The 5,000-nt window shown below is 39.0% G+C and overlaps 1 protein-coding gene across 9 annotated transcripts in view; it reads right to left on the minus strand.

The window, feature by feature from the left end:
- Window positions 1–5,000, minus strand: part of LOC122629691 (AF4/FMR2 family member 4) — a 153,230-nt gene that overhangs the window by 38,674 nt on the left and 109,556 nt on the right. The window lies entirely within an intron of this gene.

Consider the following 5,000-nt stretch of genomic DNA (forward strand, 5'->3'; position numbering starts at 1 on the left):
CTACATGTATAAACGTATGAAAAAGTAGGGAACATGTATACGTACATATATATATATGCCAAACGTGTCATTAAATCTCTATACGTGTATCTATCTGTATTCTACATGTAAATATCTAGGTATATGTATTCGTTACACGTATAAGTATATGTATAAATTGTATGTAAGCAACGATAGGCGTTTCAACGTTAATACGATGCAACGAACGGATAGCGGAGCGTGCGCTTTATCGGCGGGAAACGTCGTAATAAGCGCATATTAGCATGCCCCAGGATCTCCTGGAAAAGCGTGGACATGGAAGTGTAAGATCCGCGAGTACAACGTAAAATGCGGGTTTCGATTTCACGGAACGGACGAGAAGGTACCGCCTACGATTCACGGTAAATGGCGAGAGAGCTACGTATGTATCTACATATATAACTGTGTATGTATATATATCCGTGTGTGTGTGTGTGTATGTGTGTGCCGAAGTACGTACATAAATGTACACATATGTACATTCATGCGATCCCTCGAGCAGAAACTATAACGAACGCTGGAACAGTGATGCGAACGGACGTTCCGATATTTTCACAGATCCGAAAGGATGTACGAAATTTTCTGCTTTTTCGAAGTGCATCGCTTTTCCTCTGATGTATTTGTGCAAGTAGAAAAAAAAAAAGAGAAAAGAAAAAAATCATGCCATCGGATATTATCTCATTTTTGGAATGTGATAATAATAATAATAATCAGTCAACGGTTTACATACTTTCATCGTTTAACTAGGTGATATATCATAAAGATTAGTTGGATATTGATAAAAAAGAAATAAGAAAAAAAAAAGAAACCGAGTGAAAAAATAAATGAATAAATAAAATATAATAATAGCGGATATACGTAAATACGTATGTAATGAAAAGAAAAAAGGGAAGGGAAGAAACAGAAAAATTAGAGTGTAAGTTTAATCAATGTGTTTTCTAATCCCCATAAGATAAAAATCGATAGATATCAGATGATTTATGTACTACGATAATAGATATCATAATAAGATATCGTAATAAAAATATGACGAAGAAAAATTTGATTTTTTTTACGAACGTAATCCATATATAAGAAAATCTTCACGGTAAGAAAAATAATAAAAAAAAAAAAAAAAAAAAAAAATATACGAGAGTCGTGGTATCTTTTACCGAAAGGAACGGCACTCTTAGAAACGAATCTATGAATTTTTCAAAGCTCGACGAATGTATATCCTCGGTCGATCTAGTTTCCGCGTGAAACGTTGGGAGAGAAACGTTGCGAGTATTACACGGAGAGAAAGAGAGACAGAGAGAGAGAGAGACAGAGTTAGACAGAGAGAGAGAGAGAGAGAGAGAGAGAGAAAGAGAGCAAGCGATCAGAGTTGATGGTAACTCGGAGAAAGGTTGCACTTGTTCGTTGCACTTGCACGTTGCACTTGCTCTCTTTCTCCCCACTTTTTCCCTCCCTCTTTCTCTCTCTTTCTTTCTGTTTCTCTTTCTCTATCTTCCTTTCAATGTTTCGCTGCGCTCGAAGAACGTCGGTACGTGTATTGTCCGCCTAATGGGCCCGACAGAAAGAGAAACATTTCCGGCGACGAGTTCCCGTAAAGACGACGGATACTTCCGCCTCTTCTCCTTCTTCTTCTTTTTTTTTCCTTTTTCTTTTTCACCAGAATGAATTTTCCTTCCCGAAGAAAATTCCCGAGGAATTTGAAGCGAGAAAACTCGAGGACGATGCCGAGACTTTGTCCTTCACTTTTTAACGTTTCTCGGAACTATTCTTTTCTCTCTTTTCCTCAACGTACAACGAAAAAGACCATTGCTATCCTTTTCTTCCTTCTATCTTTCTCTCTCTCTCTCTTTTTTTCTTTATTTAATGCAAGAGTAAAAAGAAAAATGGTTCTTAAGTTAGAACATGGCGTTCGACCTCCTCGAGTAGTCTTAACGAGTAAGACTTTTGATTTCGACGAGTGAGTCAAAATATGATGAGAGAAAAAGTGAAAAAGAGAGAAAGAGAAAGAGAGAAAGAGAGAAAGAGAAAGAGAAAGAGAAAGAGAGAGAGAGAGAGAGAGTGAAAGAGGAAGCAGAGTCGTCACGAAAGAATGCGATATTCAGGAGCTGCGCGAGTGGCCGTCGGCGAGCGCAATTAGCAGTCGCATTTACGATGCCTACTGGCGCAACTCTCGTATTTTCCCACGGGCAGAGCCGTGAGAATAATTCATGGGCTTCGTCGCTGTTACTGCTGCTGCTGCTGCTGCTGCTGTTAATACTACTACTACTGCTGCTGTTGCTGCTGCTGCTGCTACTACTACCTCTATTTCGAACGGCAAAAGAGGGAGAAAGAGAGATAGATAGATAGATAGATAGAGAGAGAGAGAGAGAGAGAGAGAGAGAGAGAGAAAGACAGAGAGAGAGAGAGAATGAAAGATAGGAGTTACGAACGCAGAACTATACCGACTACCCGGTAGCTTCTAGCATCGCCATAAATTCGCACTGAAAGTGGAAAAGCCTCGACCGGTCAGACGCACGTAGACTTCTCGAGAACCTTGCTAAGGATCCTTCTCTCTCTCTCTCTCTCTCTCTCTCTCTCTCTCTCTCTCTCTCTCTCTCTCTCTCTCTCTCTCTCTCTCTCTGTCTTTATCTATCTATATATTTCTCTCTCTTTTTTTATCTTGCTCTCTCGCACTCTTTCGTGACGATAAACCTCGGTTGGTCTTCCACGAAGGCAACAGAGACAGGCTTGTAAAAAAGGGCTTTACTATGTTATCGCGAGAAAGAAAATGATCGAAAATAAGCATTGCTTTGGGTATCGTACGTATTTCCTTTAAGGGGGAACGAGTTTTACGACGTAAGACACGGTTGTAACCGATGGTTGTAACTTTCTTCGAGATGTTGCGTTGATTGGGGACTCTCGGCGTTTCATTTCGAACATCCCAGTAACGACCAATTTTAATTCAACTCAATGTAGGACATATCGATCGATTAAAAATGAAGAAATAGTTATATAGAAACTATACAGACAAATTATACAGATACGTATAACTTTTATTATATTCAAAATGAAACGTTCGAATTTCGGGCGTTGATCGAAAAGAATTTATTCTAGATTTTCTTTAAAGATTTATACGTTGATAAAAGATAATAATATTACCGATTAATACACGTGATCCGAGACAAATCTATAAAATAATTTCAAGAGAAGCGAGATTAGAACGTGCGCTCGCGAGTGTGATTCGAGTGACAATGTCTTCCAAGTCTCTTACGAGAATAACAAGGTCCAGCGAACGAACGACCTTCGTCGCGAACATAAACACCGTCATTACGAGGCGTGACATAAGAAGGCATAAGATGATTAAGCGTTTACGAGGGAAATGTTGTGATCGTTAAAAACGCCACGGTCCGTCAGCTTAACGTGCACGAAATCTGTAATTCTTCTTTTTTTTCTTTTCTTTTCTTTTCTTTTCTCTCTTCTTTTTTTTTTCTCTCGGAATTTCGATCGTACAAAATAGACGTAAATGAACGTACTTTAGATATCTTGCGATCGGATCTACGATGAAAATCGAAGAATGTAGATTGATTAGGAAACTAGTCGCGCCTTGAACGTGAAGAAGAAGATACTCGATATCGATGCGATCAAGCAATCGATCGATCGATCGATCGATCGATTGATCGGTTGGTTGGTTGGTCGTTCTATCTATCCATCGAACGAACGATCGAACGATCGAACGAACGGACGAACGAACGAACGAACGAACGATCGAACGATCGAACGATACCTATGTTAGATTAAAGACTCCTCGTTATAAACTCGATCGTCGAACCGTAACGTCGACACGACGATTCGCGGCATCGAGGATAGAGATTATTCTATAGCAGGAGCATGTTCAACAGGACGCATCGGCGATCAAAGGGCTCGCGTACGGTCGGTCCTATGGGACTCTTTTTTTTTTTTTTATTGTTCTATGACGATATAGTGTGCGTATGTGTCGCTTTGGAACATGGAGAGAAAAAGAATAAAAAGAAACAACAAGAAAGAAAAGGAAATAAAAAAAATATTGAAAAAGAAAAATGGAAAAAAGAGTTCGATCAATGAATCACTATGATGAACAACGAAACGATAGTCCTGTAGACATATTTATATATACGTACATACATACGTACATTCATACATATATGTATATATATATATATAATATTCACGTTATACGCGTATAATCTGCTATCGTTCGCCACAAGCAAAGGCGTCGAAATTATGAAAGTTTCCGCCGATGAAACTACTTTCATCGGTCTCTTCTAAAAATTACTTTCGAGATATCGATTACGTGATCCAACTTGGTTACACACAGATACATATATATAACGCTCGCGCGCGCGCGCGCACACACACACACACGTATGTATATATAACCAAATGATCTTTCTACGCTGATTACATGGTTTTAGACGACGTACGTTTCTCGAAGAATGTGTTATTTCACGAAAACGGCGAAACTTTGAGCAAGTTTCTATGTAAGTATTCGAGAACGTCGTAAAAAGACCATTACGAGCTCTACATTCGAGTTTTTATTCCTACCAAAACACTCTTCTTCTCTGCATATCGTTGAATAAAGACAAGTATCTACGACAATGTTTCGGTTTCTAATACACCTCTCTCTCTCTCTTTCTCTCTCTTTCTGTTCGAAATGCCGTAGGGTTGACTCGATGGGTGGGGCAGGGGGTAGGGTGCATTATATCGATCGTGTCCAAGTATCCAGACTGCGTGATGTAAACGCAGAGTGAAAATATATTCTTTTCCGTTTTCGATAATCATACTTTTATCGCGAATACTTCGAAACGTTAGCAGTGATTCTCAGTAAAAATGTCAATGATTCGAGTAAAAATTAACATTCCGAACGTTTCACAATTCCATTGAAAATTACATCTACGGATCGTGCCACGAATTAGTTAGAATTTTCTTTCCGTTCGTAGTTTTAATATCGGACTACACTCTTTGAATCTATA

This window comes from Vespula pensylvanica, chromosome 5, assembly GCF_014466175.1.
Source record: "Vespula pensylvanica isolate Volc-1 chromosome 5, ASM1446617v1, whole genome shotgun sequence".
Classification (NCBI taxonomy): Eukaryota; Metazoa; Arthropoda; class Insecta; order Hymenoptera; family Vespidae; genus Vespula; species Vespula pensylvanica.